This window comes from Macadamia integrifolia, chromosome 10, assembly GCF_013358625.1.
Source record: "Macadamia integrifolia cultivar HAES 741 chromosome 10, SCU_Mint_v3, whole genome shotgun sequence".
Classification (NCBI taxonomy): Eukaryota; Viridiplantae; Streptophyta; class Magnoliopsida; order Proteales; family Proteaceae; genus Macadamia; species Macadamia integrifolia.
This window is the reverse complement of record NC_056566.1, coordinates 12,480,183-12,498,487: the sequence shown is the minus strand read 5'-3', so window position 1 is coordinate 12,498,487 and position 18,305 is coordinate 12,480,183. Positions and strand designations below refer to the sequence as shown.

At 35.5% G+C, this 18,305-nt stretch overlaps 1 long non-coding RNA gene across 1 annotated transcript; it reads right to left on the bottom strand.

Annotated features, from left to right (window-relative positions):
* Positions 1-2,559: 2,559 nt before the first annotated feature.
* On the bottom strand, positions 2,560-7,519 carry LOC122092417. The gene is made up of 2 exons (XR_006144127.1): positions 7,119-7,519; positions 2,560-2,821 (listed from the first exon to the last, which is right to left on the bottom strand). It is a non-coding gene; the product is annotated as an uncharacterized LOC122092417 (long non-coding RNA).
* Positions 7,520-18,305: the final 10,786 nt, after the last annotated feature.

Below are 18,305 nucleotides of genomic sequence, written 5' to 3'. Positions count from 1 at the left end.
GAAATTCAATATATTTTCTTAAGTAATCATAAGATCCATTAGGATCAATACTCCGAAGCTGAAACCTAGCCAGAGTAAACAAACATAAAAATGATTCATGTTTATTCCTAAGCTTTGCTATTTTAAGCTAGAATTTATTTGTAAATATGGGCAAATGTGATGCAAAAGAAGCAAGGCAAATTGGAGAATGAGGCATATGTAAAAAAATCTTTAGAGCACCAATTAAAAGAAGGGGGAAAAAAAATGAACCCTGTTAGTACTTGTGACAACCCTCATAAGGATTTTTTTTTTTTTTTGGGTGAACGAAAAATATATTAAAGCAGGAAAGAAAAACAAATACAACATACAAAGCCAAATTGGCTAGACCAGAGTGAAAACAAAGAAATAAGCCTCAAACCCCTAAGAGACGAGACAATCCCAAAAAGGAGGGGGGAAGAAGCAAGCAAAAGAAGGGAGGGACACAATAAAACGCGGGGAAGGAAAAAACAAGCAAAGAAGGGAGGGAAACAATTAAAAGGAGGGGGGAGAAACAATACGAAAGAGAATGATACAAGAAAATGGGGGTGGGGTGATAGAAGGTCCCAAGAAGATACCTAATTTAAAGGGGGAGGAGAGAAGAGAGGAAGGTCCCACGAAAATTCTAGGAACCGTTTTCTATTTGTATCTGGGCAAATTGCCAAATTATGAAGAATTTTATTCCTCACATCAAAAGTAATAGCATCCCTAATCTGCTGCAGTGAAGGAGAATTGGTAGTCCATCTTCTTTTGTTCTTTTTCCACCAAATATGATACAATGTTGCATTGAATGCCAACTAGATCACAAAGGGTTTTACATTAAAAGCATTTAAATTCCATTTTCATTCTCTTTCAAAAGGAAGAATAATTCTAGGACTTGACCAAACTTGCGAAGAATGCTTCCCCAAACCGACTTAGAGAAAGGACAATCAAAAAACAAGTGTTCGAGGCTTTCAAAAGAATTCCAACATAGGCAATAATTAGGTATAGAAATATTTCTATGCATAAGAAAGTCTAGAGTGGAAAGACAATTGGTCATAGCTCTCCAGATTGAGAATGAATGCCTAGGAATAGCAGAGGAGAACCAAACAATTTTGTACCATGGAACAACTAGGGCAATAGAACAAACCAAATTCCAAGCAGAGATTAAGGTAAAGCAACAAGAGGAATTAGGCATCCACTGGATTATGTCACCACTACCCCTAGGTCTCAACTGAATACTTGGTAATTTATTCTACATTTCAATCAAAGCATTTGAAATACCAGGACCAGGGTCCGAAACGCCATCTCGAAGAATGGAAGACACCTTAGCCAACTTATCCGATCCCATATCATATATAATTCTATCACCGTATTTAACAATTAGAACCCCATCAGGGTGCCAATTATCAAGCCAAAGATAAGTCTTAGAACCATCATCAATGGAAGATTTGATATGATTAGAGACAAGGTAGCGGTATTTCAGAATTTTCCTCCATGCCCAGGAGACATCCGTAGAGTATGTGGTAGTCCAAATAGACTCACTTTTGAGGTATCTTGAATAAGCCCAACCTACCCAAATGCTCTTCTTTTTTGAAGCCATTTTCCAGATAAGTTTAACAATACTAGCAATATTGGCATTTTTAACTCTACGAAGACCCAAACCTCCCTCCTTGGGAAGACTAAACTTAGCCCAACTCAAAGGATGAAGAAAGTTAGTGCTATCCTTACCCTTCCAAAGAAAAGATGGCATACCATATACAAAAATTGGTGAGGGGCAACATTTGTTCTGCAATGTGAAAGAGTGATGTGGTAATTATAACCATTACATATACATATCTAAAAAAATAAATTGTTTATATTTTTCATGTGTCAAATTTCAGTCTTATGTTTATTCTTCTAACAAATAACATACCATTCCCTTTATAAGTCCATGCACCTTCTTAATGGTCTTGGATTTTTCCATACTTTATTTTGCAAGGTTACCAAGTTTGATTGGACTAAAACTTGACATATTAGTAGAGGACTTTGGGATCTTCCTATATATAAAACTTTAGCCTTTGGGATCTTCCTATATATAAAACTTTAGCCCACCTACTCAGCCACATGATAGCACTACAAGGAAAGCAATTTTCGGCTACAGTAAAAAAGTATCTCTGAAAATATATATCCGTCACCAAAAATAAGGGTGATGGAAATTTTATCCGTCGCCGTTCCATAGCCCATAATGCCATAGTCGAAAATGGGCTACGGTAAAAGCGCCGCTTATTTTTTACTGTCACCGTAAGTTACATTTTTAGCGATGGTTTTTTTTTTTTTTTTGCCGTCTCCATAACTCATTTTTGGGAAACGATAATATTTTTACTGTTGTCTTTGATTACACTTTCAGTGACGGATTAATCCGTCACCATAAGTAATATTTGCTATGGTTGTTTTTATCCATCATTAATAAATGTAATTTAAAAAAAAAATTGTATTTTTTAAATTACAATATCATTGTTACCTGTAATTATACCTGAATCCATTCTTCATTTTGTAAAAAGATATATCAATTACACATCCATATAACCTAAGAATTCATTGTTTCATTCAACTTTTAAAAACAAAAATGTTTACAATCATGAAATCCATTTGTTTCATTACACTTTCTACAAACATAGTATAGAAAGCAATGATAAAAATAAATAAATAAATAAATAATCCAGCCCAAATGCTTGTGTCCGAACCTATTGGTGCCAATCTAAATAAACAACTCTCTTCTCAGCCTCAAATACATAGTAATTGCTAGCATTGATCCTTAAAGTTGTGCAGCTATGTAGGATTGTACCTGCCATTATAAATTATGAATGGAATATTAGTAAAAAAAATTTACACTACCAAAGCAAAAAGAGTATATGTTTTTTATAATCAAGACATCACTATATTATTAATTTATTATTGATCACTAATATCTAGTTAAGCCAGTATCACATCCAAAACTTGCCAAAGTCATCAAAAATTTACACTATCAAAGTAAAAAAATAGCATATCTTTAATTTTTCAAAGTCTTGTTCCTCGAAACTTGGCTTTCTATCTTTCTTATCAAACCCTGATCAATGACCTCCTCCTTAACACACCTAACAAAATACTCAAAACAATGACCGGCCAATGATTCCTTTGTACTTGGAATGCAATCGACCCTAAAAACTTGAGTTTTCTTCATCCGTGCGAGCAGAAGTTAAAGAACAGCAGATTCTTTTTTTTTGGGGGGGGGGGGGGGTGCATCGTCTTCACAAGCTCAGAGTAGGGGTGTCAAACGGTGAGGTATTGGTTATTCGGTTCGGTTTCGGTTCAGTTTACATTTTGATAAGGTGAAACCAAAACCGCACCGGATAGAAAAAAGGTGAAATCATAATTGTTTTCGTTCAGTTTCGATATTAGTGATTTTTAATCAGTTTTTGTTATTCAGTTCATAACCGGCTTACATAGGGTTAATAGTGTCGTTTTAAAAAATGGTTTGCATCCTACAACTAGTGTGAATCCTACATATATTAAATTTCCTAAAGAGTTAAAACAATATACATTTATTTTTCCAAGGACAATATACTTTCTATGTAAAAGACTACACATATTATAACTAATTAACTATGATCCTAGAAATTAAAAAATCAGGAAGTGTGATTGTGTGAAAGTGAAGCTCTCTTCTCAGTTAGTACTTTGCTTCTTTTTTTTTCTCCCCTTTTTTTCGTAGAGACCCATCGAAATTCAAAACACTTCAAGTCTTTAATACTAGGTGTCGGTTAACCATTGGTTTTCTGGTTTGATTCAGTTTTGAACCGGAATTACGGCCTATAAAACCAAAACCGAATCAATTTACTATGGTGCGGTTCAGTTTGGTTATAACCGTTCGAGTTCGATTCCGATAAACGATTTCGATTATATATTGACAACCTCAGCTCAGAGCACAGCTGCATTCTTGTGCGGTGACAACTGGAGTGCATCAAACATGGCCATGCATTCTTGGCCTACGATAACATGCTGTTCACCACACATAGAGACTACAAGGTTTTGGCCTAGAGCATTCTGTTGTCTGAGAATTTCACATACAAGAAGACGAACTTTCCTCGACGGAACTCTTTCCCTATTCTTAGGGATGAGTTCACAGCAACATAAGGATTGCATCTCCTGTAACAATGCAGAGGGGCTTTTCTACACAGGTTCCTAGGACAGGAAAATAAAAGCATGTTTGGAAGTACTATAGGATACTCAGTTGGATAACTTGAATTTCATTGCGTTTCTGTGCATTTGATGGATCAATTCATCTCACAGAAATCGAATTCGAAGGACAGAGTTGAGTAATCTTGTACTTTTCCCATTGAAAAAAAAAAATCAAATCAGATCCGATCTGTGATTGAAGCTATGACGGTGAAGAGACATTAAAAAATCAGGCTGATCCTGATTCTGGCTGCCCTAATGGATATACAGGTAGAATGGATCGGCCGGCTGAGGCGAAAACGGTAGACATTGATTAAAAAATCAGGCTGATCCCAATTCCAGCAGCACTAATGGATCTACAGGCAGCCCAGGGCCACAGATCCAGGCCGATTTTGATCGGATCAGGATCCCAAACATCATTGCAAAGTAGGAAATAGAAACAGCTCTATCTTTCATTTTTCTTCTTTTAGCAACCCCATAAGGGAGAAGGGTGGGGGAGATTAAGTTGGGATTAAGAACAAAGAATGTATCACACTGTCGCAGAGAATGCAACATCTGAATCCCAGATGACAGGATGAAACAAGATTAAGAAGATGGAAAGGAGGAAAACTCTTAGCAATCTTGCTTATAAGAATTTTATGTGGAAAGTACTAAAAGATGGATTGCCAATGAGATTTGTAAATAAAAAACATTTTGATCATTTGATACCATTGTTTTGCCTACTATGTTAATGGAATTGAATTTGCATTGCATACTCATGTTCTTTTGCATTTCATGTGTAGAGGGGATCAATTTTAGGCTCAACAACAAAATGCATTGAAGGGAGTTCAACAGTGGAGGTGTTTATACCCTTCATGAAGGATACTGACATTTAGAAAAAGAATTCTATCTAAATGATTTCTAATGCTGAAACCATTTTCCTATCATATTTGGAATGCTTGGAATTCTAATCATTTTTGTAAGGTTACTATAAATGCTTCTAGTTCGAAGTTTAGCAGATAGCTTAGACAACTATAGGAACAGGCCAGGTTATGAACACCCTTACACAAGGGCTTAAGCCTCATTCCAACATTGCAGTCATACAATGTGACGCAGCTTTTGACAGGAGCAAACATATTGGTGTAACAGAGTGGACTATAAAAGATGAGACTGATGAGTTTTTGGGTTGCTAGATTAAGATGATCTGACACCCCAATTGTTATGAAAAACCCTTCAATTAAGGATGCATTGAGAGACAGAGTTTCGAAAACAGGATTTCACAAAGGGTGTGGCTAACTACATCAATCAAACTTTGAGTTCAAATGTTTATTCAATAACACTCTTCATACATCTTCTGAACCATCCTTTACCAACACAGTTATTCTTACTTCACCCTTCATTTTTTTTTTAATTTTTTTTTTCCGGTTTGTTGACTAGGACAGAGAATCTCAAACTAAGGCCTCAGAGTGGAAAAAGTATTTTCAATCTGGTCTTCATTTTGTGCAAGGATATCCTCTAATAAAGTTTTAATTATGTTTATTCAATAATACTATTCATACATCTTCTGAACCATCTTTTACCAACACATGTAACTGCTAAAAATCAAAGGAGCTAGTGTTAAATTAGCATTCAACAACTAAAAGAAAGGTGGGGCATTAATTTCATTGATAGCAAATCATTTTATCCTGCTCAATGCAAAAGGTCCCTCACTTCAGCTCCTACACCAAAATCTGAAAGGATTCTTTCAGGATCATTAGAATTCTCTATCTACACACAAAATATTGAAATGATAGTTTTCAATCCTTGTATTTTGGCTTCATAGATCAAGTGAGTGACTTGGGCGAATTCTCATACTAATCCAGATCAACAAGGAACAATATCACATATGATGGCTGAGAATGACAGGCAAAAGACACCATCTACATCTCACACTAGTAACAAAGAGATGGATATGGATGCCACCATCCAGCATAGCACCTGATATTAAAATTACAGAGTCTGAACCATAAACACAACAGTACACATAAGCCTAGATTCTCCCTACCCCCACCAAAATTCACAGTTGGAAAGCCTTATTACTGCAATTAATGTGTTGTGCTCACAAAATAAAGATTTCAAGAAGATAGCATACACAAAATCAGCATTTCAAATAAATAACAGACAAAGATGTTGTTAGTTGAAAAGGGGAAAATGCAGCTAAACATGTAAGGAAACGCTACTGGAGCATTGCTTTCAGAGTCTAGCATATATAAGCCAAATCAAATCCAACAACAACCACATAAATTAAGGAAACAGGAAATAGATATCAAACAGAAAGAAGGTGAGTTCCACTTCCCTTTGATTCCTCACAGTGAAAATTTGAGTTCTAATTTATGATTCTGTACTTAATTGGGTATTCTGTTCTGCGCTCTGGGTTGATTTATGAGAATTTCCAATACTGTGTACCATTAGGGGATATTCATCTAAGAAATCACATAATCATAATTAATAATCACTTTCGTTCAAAATAAACGATTTTATTTTTTAGTAAAACTCTAAATGAATTAAGAACAGAAAAATTGTTTCCAATCAGAAGCTAATAATTTTTTACTCCGCAGAAAAATGGTAGACTTGGATCAAGGTCTCTCCAAAACCCATCGAAGACGGCCACTCTTGGTGAAAATACGGTCAGAACGAAATCCTTAATGCCAAACACCCAAGGTTTATACTTAATTATCTCATTCATGATTCATCTCTAAATTTTCCATTTTCCATAGAAATTTTAAGGTTGACGTGGTTGACTTGATTTTTCAGGAGCTACAACTGTACTTGATCACAAAATAAAAGAGAACCTTCAAAGAAAAGCAAAAAAAACCACAATGTAACCACCTACACTACAGATTTATCAAATAACAAAATCAAGAAATTTCTGCCATCAAAGGATCAAAACGATAAAATAGAGGGAAACTCACCAGCAGCTCTTTTGCCGAGCAGCTCGTGCCCTTGCTTCCAATGAGAAGCAATGTAAAGACAGCTTTCAAAAGAATACCTGAGGGTTAGGGTAATTTGTGAGAGAGAGCACTAGGATGGACAAAGATTTTGAGAGAGGAGGTTATGGTTCTCACTTTGGGAAAGAGTTTGAGAGGGAATGGAGGTTACGGTTCTCACTTTGAGAAAGAGTTTTGAGAGCAAAAGGGAGATCTGGAGAGGGAGAGAGAGAGAGAGAGAGAGAGAGGAAACAATGGTGGTAACGGTTCTGATACTTCTGGGAAAAAATTTCTATAGCAAGAGGGAGATTTGGAGAGAGAAAATAGAGGGAGGGCGGAGGGAGTGAGGTAGCACCATGAATCAAGGCGCGAAAACTAAAATTCCTCTTTTTGGGTGGCGGTCGTATGTATATTGTCATCCTACAAATTTATCGAGATGGTAAATTTTAACGTCGTCTAATTCTATCGCATTCTAAAGGGTAATAGATATATTTAGTGTCTACGAAAATAATATTTGGTGACGGTTTTATTTATACCATGGTGTTTATAAATAATATATGATGACGGTATAAGTGTAACCATCATCCAAAATAATATATGGTGACAGTATAAGTTTAACCGTCACCCAAAATAATTTTATAACGATAATAAAATTTTACATGGAATGTTGGCAAATTTTTCAATGTTTGTTTTAAGGAGGTAAAATATGTTGTAAAATTTTTCAATGTTTGTCTGACATTTCTTTTTCATAGGAAAATCATTTAAAATAATTACCAAATGCCCTGCATCCACCCTTTGCAGTTGTTTCTAATTTTCCCTTCATTGTGTTGTGAAAATTGGCTCATTAATTTCCCTTTTTTTTTTTTTAAATTCCATTAATCTTTAATCTAATATTTTCGTTGCATTGTTTGAACCCAAAGTTCTAATGGTGGTTCAACTTCTAATTTGTAAATTTTGAGAGCACATGAAAGAAATCGGAAAAGAAAACAAAGACGGAGAGAACGATGAGGAGCCACAACTTACCTTCATCCTATGGAGGATATCTTTTCCGGTCATGATTGCTTGCATATGAAGTTGAGAGAGAGATGGAAGTTGGGGAAGGAGAGCCTAGTGTTTAAATTCAAAGACCGCATAAGACAAGTGAGAGAGCGGTGGTAGTGGTTGAGGAGATGTGGAGATGTAACTGAAGAAATGACGAGGAAGATGAATGGAGCGTAATATTCTTTCTCAATCAATGCTAGAAAAGAGAAATGGCAAAAAAGAAGAAAAAGTTCAAAGAGAGAGAAAGAGAGACTCCACTTTAGATAGAGAGTGTAACTTGTCCATACTTCAATCGCAGAATCTAGAAGAGCAACAAACAGAGGAGGAGTTCTGCAGATGGCTTTGGGAAAACCCCAGAGCCTAACCTTGATTTCTTTCGAAAATTGAGTAGATCGAGCAAGCAGATCGAGTAACCCGAAAAACATTGATTTGCTTCCCTGACAAAATAAACTTGCTCGTGTTTTCTTCAAAGACGAAGAATTTGTGAGCTTGAAGAAGCTCAATCTGCTCGCTTGATCTACTCAATATACGGAAGAAATCAAGGTTATGCTTTAGGGGTTTCCCCAAAGCCATTCGCTGAACTCCTCCTCTGTTTGTTGTTCTCTTGGATTCTACGATTGAAGTACGGACAAGGTACCCTCTCTCTAAAGTGGAGTCTCTCTCTCTCTGAACTTTCCCTTCGTTTTTGCCATTTCTCTTTTCCAGAATTGATTGAGATCGAATATTACTCTCCATTCATCTTCCTCGTCATTTCTTCAGTTACATTTCCTCAACCACTACCACCGTTCTCTCACATGTCTTATGTGGTCTCTGAATTTAAACACTAGGCTCTCCTTCCCCAACTTCCATCTCTCTCAAACTTCATATGCAAGGAATCATGACTGGAAAATATATCCTCCACAGGATGAAGGTAAGTTGTGGCTCCTCATCGTTCTCTCTGCAGGTATCATGGACCTCCGTCGGGATCCCGATATGACACGTAGCGCGCGTACATACGCTAGGGTTCAACCCTAATGAGATGAGATAGTATCCCCTGGTCATCAAATGCCAAGGGGGGATACACGTTATGGGTAAAAGGGAGTCGCCACCTAGAAAGGGTTTATGACCCATAAATGTCTCCCCCGATCAAGGGAGAGAGACTAATGACTCTAATGGATAAGCTGGTTTGCACCAAGATTTTGGACAAGTGTCAAGTGACAGACTGGGAAGGTGTTAGGCACCCAGTCTGCCTGACCCCAAGGCCGGTCTTCTTTTTTTTTACCAAAGTTTGTTTGTATCTTACTAACAAGCCCTAAATCTAGGTCAATGAAAACCATAAACTAGGTATCTAAGTATGACATGTGAAAACCCTAAGCCAAGTGTCTAAATTATACTAGCTATTTTATGATGCAAATAATGAAATGATTATACTAATTAAAAATTAAAAAGCCTAAATGATTTAATTAATGTATTATGAATCTTAGATTAAGCTAATTAAATAAGCCTAGACCTAGGATTAGTTGAGCAATTGGTGAAACCCTAAATTGAACTAACTAGATTAATTGAGCCTAACCTAGATGGTCGATTAATGAATTTATGAAATCCTAAATTGAATTAATTAAAATGATTAATTATAATCCCTAATAATTTGTGAAATGAATTATTGCAATCCTAATTAATCTATTAATCTAATAGGTAAAAAGATTTTTTAAAGAAAGATAAAAGCTTGAATTAAATGGTGAAAGCTACCCAAATCTAACTATTCCAGATGGAAGTTTTGGAAAACCTAATCAATCTAATAATTTAAACAATTAAAACCAAATTTTAAGAGTCAATTAAATGCATTATGAACCTTAATTAATCTAATGAGTTAAGACTTCATTTAATTAATTAAAATAATTATTTAATTAACTACCTCAATTTAAGTAAATGGAATCTAACTATTATGTTAAATATACAATGGTTGTAAATGTCCCATGTGGTGATATGAGTGAGATGTGGACAAAATATGAATACTAGCTAACCTACATGCATGAGAAAAATGAATTGATTTAAACAAAAGAAAGAATCATCAAGTATCAAAAACATGTTAATAAACACGAAGCATGGCAAACATGACATTGACTAACCTATCTAAATCTAATGATTATCAATATAGCAAGATATCCGAATCTAAATTAAATAAACAATTAATTCTAAAGGGACACACTATTTGAGATAAAAAGAAATGGACCGAAACGGGTTCATTTTTATAAACCCGAAAACCCAAGAAACGCACCTAATGCTAAGAGCCGGTTTGAGGGGGAGCCAACCACGCCCTTGCTAACATACACCCTAGACTACGTCCCATACATTATTAAGAGGGAAATAAAATGAAAATCAAACCAAAAATGGATAAAAGAAAAATAAAGAACAAAAGGAGGGGAAGATTCCACATAGAAAACATAAAGGAAATAACAGGTTGTGGGTATTACAAATATGGAGTATTTAATCAGTAAATTAAAGAAATAACAAAAAAAACAAGAAAATAAAATAGGAAGAAGAAGAGAAGACGATGGGCTGGAGATGGATTTTGGCAAAGGGAAGGAGATTGGAGCATAGAAGAGGAGAGAATGAAGGAGAAGAGGTGAGTTGCAAGTTCGGTTAGGAGGAACAGAAGAGGAGGAGAAGATGAGAAGAAGAAGAAGGAGGAGGTGTATAGGTGGTTGCAGGTTCGTGGATACGGCAGCAAGGAACAGAAAAGAAAAAGAAGGAGAGAAGGAGAAGAGTTGTTCGGTTGCAGGTTCGGTTAGAAGGAACAGAAGAGGANAGCAGCAGGGAAGAAGAAGAAGAAGAAGAAGAAGAAGAAAGGAGGTTCGGTGGCTGCTGGTTAGTAGTTGCAGCAGCAGGGAAGAAGAAAAAGAAGGAGAAAGGAGGTTCAATGGCTACTGGTTAGCAATTGCAGTAGCGAGGAAATAGAAGAGAAAAAGAAGAATGAGAGAAGGAGAAGAGGTGAGTTGCAGATTCGGTTAAGGAAAAAGAAAGGAAGGAGAAGGGAGTGGAGAGGGTTCGGCTATGGTAAAAGAGAAAAGAAGAGAAGAAGAAGAAGAAGAAAAGGAAGAAGAAAAAGGAGAAAGGAGGTTCAATGGCTGCTGGTTAGCAGTTGCAGTAGCGAGGAAACATAAGAGAAAAAGAAGAATGAGAGAAGGAGAAGAGGTGAGTTGCAGGTTCGGTTAAGGAAAATGAAAGGAAGGAGAAGGGAGTGGAGAGGGTTCAGCCATGGTAAAAGAGAAAAGAAGAGAAGAAGAAGAAGAAGAAAAAGAAGGAAAGGGTTGCAAGTTTGGAAGAAGAAATGGGAGGTGGCAGCCATGGAGAAGGGAAGGAGAAGAAGAGGAGGGAGGCAGCTGATTTTCTGCTACACGGAAAAGAAGAAAGAAAGGAAGAAGAGATGGGGGAAGAGATTAGGGCTTGAGATCCTAATCTAAGGGTTTATGTCTAAAGAACAAAAATAAATCAAAAATAGATATAATCAAACCTACTTATTAAGTGAGTATTTTAAGCAACAAATAAAACCGATTAATTGAATAAAGATATAACAATAAAAGAAAGAAAAACAAATTAAAATGAAAAATAAAACGAATTAGCAAAAACAATTGATTGGACCCAATGACCCAAATCAAACTATATTGAACCCAATTAAAGCAAAATAAACCCAATTGAATCGGAATCAACTAATTCACGTTTAATAAACCATACTAACCAAATTAAAGCTAATTAAACCTAATCAATCTAAATGAACCAATTAAACCTAAATACACCTAATTGAATCAGAATAAACCAATTTATATCTAATAAATCACATTAAACCGAATTGAAACTAATTAAACCTAATCTATTAAATTAGATAAACTAGTTCTAAATTGCAATTGGGAGAAGAAAAATACCTTAAACCTGGCTTTAATCAAGAAACAAGGGGAGATAACCCTTGTACTTCAAGCCCCAAATCGAACCGAACTAGACTAGATCTTCAGGCTCAAGGAAGGATTAATGTGTTAAACTTTTAGACTTGGAGAATATTTGATTTTAGAGGGAAGAAGTTAGCCAAAACCTTAATGGGGCCATCATCTCTCCCAAATTCTCAATTTTTTTCTCCCTCCTTTTGGAAGAGAGGAAGGGCTATACTTATAGCCTTGGGACTTGAGACAATTCTCTCTTATTTCCGATGTGGGACTAAAAAACAAGAGAGAATTGTCCAAAAAGGCTTGCTTTTGGACAAAGGGGTTTGGGCGGCATGTGGCACTCCTTGGTCGCTCGGAATGGAATATGATACCGAACTTTGGAGTCAATTTCTGGGGGTCATATCTTTCAAACCGTTAGTCAGAATTCGACGTGTAATATGTCGTTAGAAAGATCAGTCCGTGCACTATCCAATGATGTGAGACACGATTGTGGTCTCGATCAGGAACCTTTATGAAAATATGCATAAAGTAGAGACTCGGATCAGATAATGAAAGAGAGAATCGGGCGTCGATTCGCATAGTTCTCACATCAAAGTGTAATGTCCGACTGGAGGGGACAAATGACAATAATCCATAACATCAAATTCTAATTTTTGAAAACATTTTCTTGTGAAAGTTTATAGGGGAAAAATGATCATTTTCTACTTTTAGCTTGAAAATTCTCCAAATTTAAAATGTCTAACATGTAATTCTCCATATTGTCATCATTGTCGGGGGGTGACAAAATTCGGTGTCTACACCCGGCAATCAGACCTGAGCTGGAAGCCCTAACTCCTTGGGCTCATTTCTGGGAACCCAATGGAAACACCCACCAGAAACAGCCTGGACTGGATCCGGTGGCCTATTTTCTGTGAAGCCCAGGGTCTTGTGAGCTCTCTGTTGGGTCCACTGGAAATATCAGTGGTGTTTCTAGTGAAATTTCTCATATTTCTAGTGAAATTCTTCCCTGTTTCCAGTGACATGTCCAATACTGTCAAAAATTAACAGAACTTATACCCTTTGGGGGTAACCCTTATGGGTCCCCTCCAATGTTTCGACATATAATGACATCCATCTACCCTTGTACATAGGATAGAGACAAGCACATACCACAAGAACGAAAGCGAGTGAACACCAGTTGATACACTTGGGACCCAACCCGACCAAGTACAACCAAGGTGAGGGATGGTTGATTTTTATTTTATGGAGTGTTAACTATTGTAAAAATTGCTCACATATGTTAGAAATCATGAATGCTTTTTAATTGTTAATTGCATATGTGAATATGATAACATGTTTATATATTGAATTGTTATGCTTATGGAATTGAAAATTATGATATGTGATGTATGTTGAGATGTGTGATGGAAACCAATGTGGCCAAGGTGGTTCCTATACCATGATCGTTGTGTGTATGTTACATTCATGCATTGAGTATGTGTATTAGATTTAGACATAGTCGTGGATTACACTTTGTTGCCGATGGTGATTCTGGTATTGTGTACTCCGGGACTATATTTGGAAATGGGTACACTTTGTGGCCGATGGTGATTCCAGTATTACGTAGCCGATATTCAATTGCTTGTATGCTAGATAAGTATATAGTTGTGGATTACACTTTGTGACCGATGGTGATTTCGGTATTGTGTACTCAGGGACTATACATGGAAATGGATGCGATGTGGCTAATGGATGATTCCAGTATCGTATTTTATAGTAACTGTGTCATTATACAAAGCTTGTAGGATATTTGTAGTTAGGTGACATTCCCTATGCTATGTTCCTTTGCCAACAGGGGGTAAGGTGTTGGATAACCCAGTAGTGATATATTCGATAAACCTTTTTCGAATGCCACACCCACGGTACGATGTGATTTTTGTCGGAGGCAAAAACTAGTCCAACGTGGCTGATGGTGATTCTGATGCTGTGATTGGCAGGAGGGGGTTATCAGGGGTTTATTGGGTGACCGATGGTAGCATTTCGAGACCTATAGGCTCCTAATCACAACTAGGGTTTATATCGTTGGGTGACCGATGTGTGAGTTCTGAGACCAGGGATACAATCTAATGTGTCGTAGTAGCATTTACCAGACTTAGTTGTATGCTAGTTGGATTAACAATCAAATGAATTGCATCATTCGCATCATGGACTATGTGTTTACTTTATGCACTCATGTCATCATGGATAATATGTATGTGTGTTTTGGAAGTGCATAAATCCCACCTCTCACTAAGCTAGTTAGAGCTCACCCCTCATATATATTTTGCTTTTTAGATGATAATGCAGATACCGTGGTGCCGCTAGTTTGTGAGTCTACTTCCTCTGGACCCGAGTACAGAGTGATAGATTAGTGTATGCCAGAGGCTAAAGAGCACAACCAAGACTGTGCTTGTGACACCTGTGCCTATCGGCACCTTGAGAGGCTCGGTTGCACTTTTTGATATTTTGATACCAAACTGATTAATGGTATTCTTATTGGACTTAATATATATATAAGTCATGGATATATGTAATTGAATAACTTGGTTATGGATATATGTTATCATTAGACGTTCCCCCATTTGAACTCTGTTTTGCTATTTTAGACTTTGATTCCGCTACAAAGAGTTTTAGGACTGATAGCTGCTTAAAAACTACAGATCCCTACTTCTGGTTCATTATGTTAATATGTTATTAAGTAATTGCATACAATGGCTAAAGCCCATATGAATGACATTAAAAAAAAAAAATTCAAAAAACAAAAAAAAAAAAAAAAAAAAAAAAAAAAAAAAAAAAAAAAAAAAAACAAAAAAAAGGAAAACTCATAATGAGGCCCATATTGTCTTCACACATCAAGGGTCTGACTTGAACCATGGTCAGACCAATGGTTCAACTCAACCCAACCCGGGCCAACCCAAACCCACCCGACCAATTGACCCATATTTTTAACCACTGGGTCAGTTGACGACCCACCAGAATTTGGCCACCGTTGGTCAATATTCTGGCATTGGTCAAAATATTCTTTTAAGTGTCTGTTTGGCTTTACAAAACAAATCAAGTTTTTTGTTATCTTACATAAACTAAAATAAAAATTAACCATAAACCGGTTTGTTTTAGTTTATATCTATTTTAATTTCTATTCTGGAATTGTTTTCTGTTTCTGTTCTTGAACAGAATTCTAGTTTTGTTCAGGATTATTTTTTGTTTCTGTTCTTTGCTTATGTTTTTGTTCTGCTTATGCCCAAAATAAAATTATGATTGTTTTTTGTTTATGAAATGTGTTTTCGTTCATTTTGAGTCTTATTTCTAGTAATTTATGTCTTCTATTTATGTTTATTAAAATAAACATATTTATGTTTATTGGAACTTTACAACAAACACATATTTAGGGGTAGAAACATAACCTTAGTGACAGAAATTTGTGTATGACAAAATTGTTACATAACTGCTTCCACTGTGATTCTATCTTCATTTTAAATCCAATTTTGATTCCATCTTCTCCTATGTTTGCCATTTTAGGAGAAATTTAAGATAACATACCAATAATTATAATTGCACTGAATTTTAGGGAAAAAAATTAATAGTTTAATTATGTATAAATGATTAGATGTTAGAATTTCAAGGATAAAACTAAGAAAATTAGTGATTCGATTATCGTCGAAGCGGATCAATCATCAAAATTCAAAGTGATGGAACTAAAAATAATTGGATAAAAAAATTAAAGAAATGACATCATAAAATATTAATATTTTAAGGTATTAAAAACAATCACATAGTTGAGAAAAGTGGGAGTATCCAAAGATGCACACTTCTCTCAATTGTATTGAATCTAACTGTTAACCTTAAATATAAATAAAATTTTATCTCATAAATACTGCAACTAGTTTGAGGCATTAGGTTATATAATTAGGTTGAATGGAAGTATCCAAAGGTACACGTTTCATCGTGGTTGTGATGGCCATAAGGCACATAACCGTTAACCTTAAGTATAACTGTGATAACATCAAATTCAAGATAAATCATGAGACATTATGATAAATCATTAGTCTAACAGTTGTGTTGGTATGAAGTGTCCAAAGACACACATCTTTGCTTGATTTTTTAGATAGATTTATAGTACTAAAGGTGACTTTCAACACCAGTTGAGTGAACCACTAGTATTTTTTTTATCACAAATGATAGATTGTAATGATGCAATAGGTTGTTCACTTTAGAATTACAATTCTAGTATTATTGAAACTCTAAGCATTATTAATATGTAAACATGTATTTCTATTTTCTTTCAGAAAGACCACCTCCTATGGCTATACCTCTCTATTCTTACTGGCTCAAACTATTCAGATTGGCACAAGGAGCTAATATACCATCTGACTGCTGTTAATCATGACTATTGCTTACACACTAAGCCCCCTGATCTCATTGATAGGAGTATTGTACATGATATCAGTCTTCATGAGAAATAGACCCCGTTGAACCAGTTGTACCTCTTGTTTATCAAGAAAACTATTAGAAAGATTAAAAAATGATCGATCTCTGACTCTAATGATGTAAAGACATATCTGACGCCTGTTGAAAAATGATCCTCTACTGCAGATAAGTCTCTTGTAGACACTCTCATGGCCAAATTGATAACCATGAAATAAAATGATAGTAGTGGCATAGCTTATCACATCTGTGAAATGGTAAACTTACATGAACAGTTGGCCAAATGTGTCAAACATTGAATAAACCTTTCCTTATTGGGTTGATCCTTCAGCCTCTTCCTCATAAGGTCGAACCTTTTAAGATCCATTACATAATGAATAATGATATATGGGATCCAAATGAGCTTCAGAGCAAGTCTGTTCAGGAGAAGCAGAGATTGAAGCAGGTAGGGATGCAAATAGCTAACATGATGTCACATAAACGTAATAGGAAAAAGATCTTTAAAGTTGTACCAAAGAAGCAGACGATCAATCCACCTACTGATAACAATAATTCTAATAAACTAAAATATATATATATATATATATATTTGCAAAAAAAGGACATCTTCATTAAGACGGTCAAAATATGTTCAACCTGGTTTGAAAAGAAGAATAATAATTGTATCCTAGTTTGTTTTCAAACTAATATTGTTGACGTTCTTTGTAATACATGGTGGATTGTTCTAGTGCAACTATCCATATATTGAATTCAATGTAGGGATTTCTTTCAACTCAAAGCCCAAGTCCCAATGAGATTATTGTCAACATGGGGAATCGGATGGAGTCTCATATTTGAGAAATCAATACTTGCAGACTCATACCATATCCCCTCTATTTCTATAAATCTTGTCTCTCTATCAAAACTTTATTTTGAGAGTTATAACATTATGTTTGAGAATAATATTTTTAAAAGTTTGTAAAGACAATAATCTATTATTTACTGGATATTTATGCGATGGTCTTTATAGATTTAATTTAGATTCTGATTTTGAAAATTCTTTACTTACCCTGCATGTGAATGTTGGAACTAAACGTAAATCCGACAATAATGTTTACTCAATCTTGTGGCACAGACATCTAGGACATATTTCCAGTCCTAGGATGAAGAAGTTAGTGAAGGAAGGTGTATTGCCTATTTTATACTTCACTGACTTTAATACTTATATAGATTGCATAAAAGGTAAGCAATTTAGGACAAATAAAGTTGTTGTCACAATGAGTGATACACTATTACGATTAATTCACACATATATTTATGAACCATTTGACCCTTGCATTACTGGTGAGACATATTTCATCATCTTTATTGATAATTACTCACGGTAATGTTACGTCTTATTATTAAAGGAAAAGTTTAAAAGCATAAATGTCCTTGAGACATTTTACGCCAAAGTTGAAAACAATTTCGACAGAAAGATCTGGACCTTGAGATCTGACAAAGGGGAGAGTATTATGACAGATATATAGACCTAGGAAAAGTTGAAGGATCATTTGCTTATTTCCTCAAATCGAAGGGTATCATTCCCCAGTATACACTTCCTGGTACAGTTGAACAAAATAGAGTTGTAGAAAGGTGTAATCATACTTATAAGGACATGATTCATAATATGATAAGTAATTCATCATTATCTAATTTTATGTGGGTGAAGCTTTGAAAATAACTATGTATATCTTGAATGGGGTTCTCAGTAAATCAGTTCCTAAAACTCCTTACGAGTTATGGATGGGAA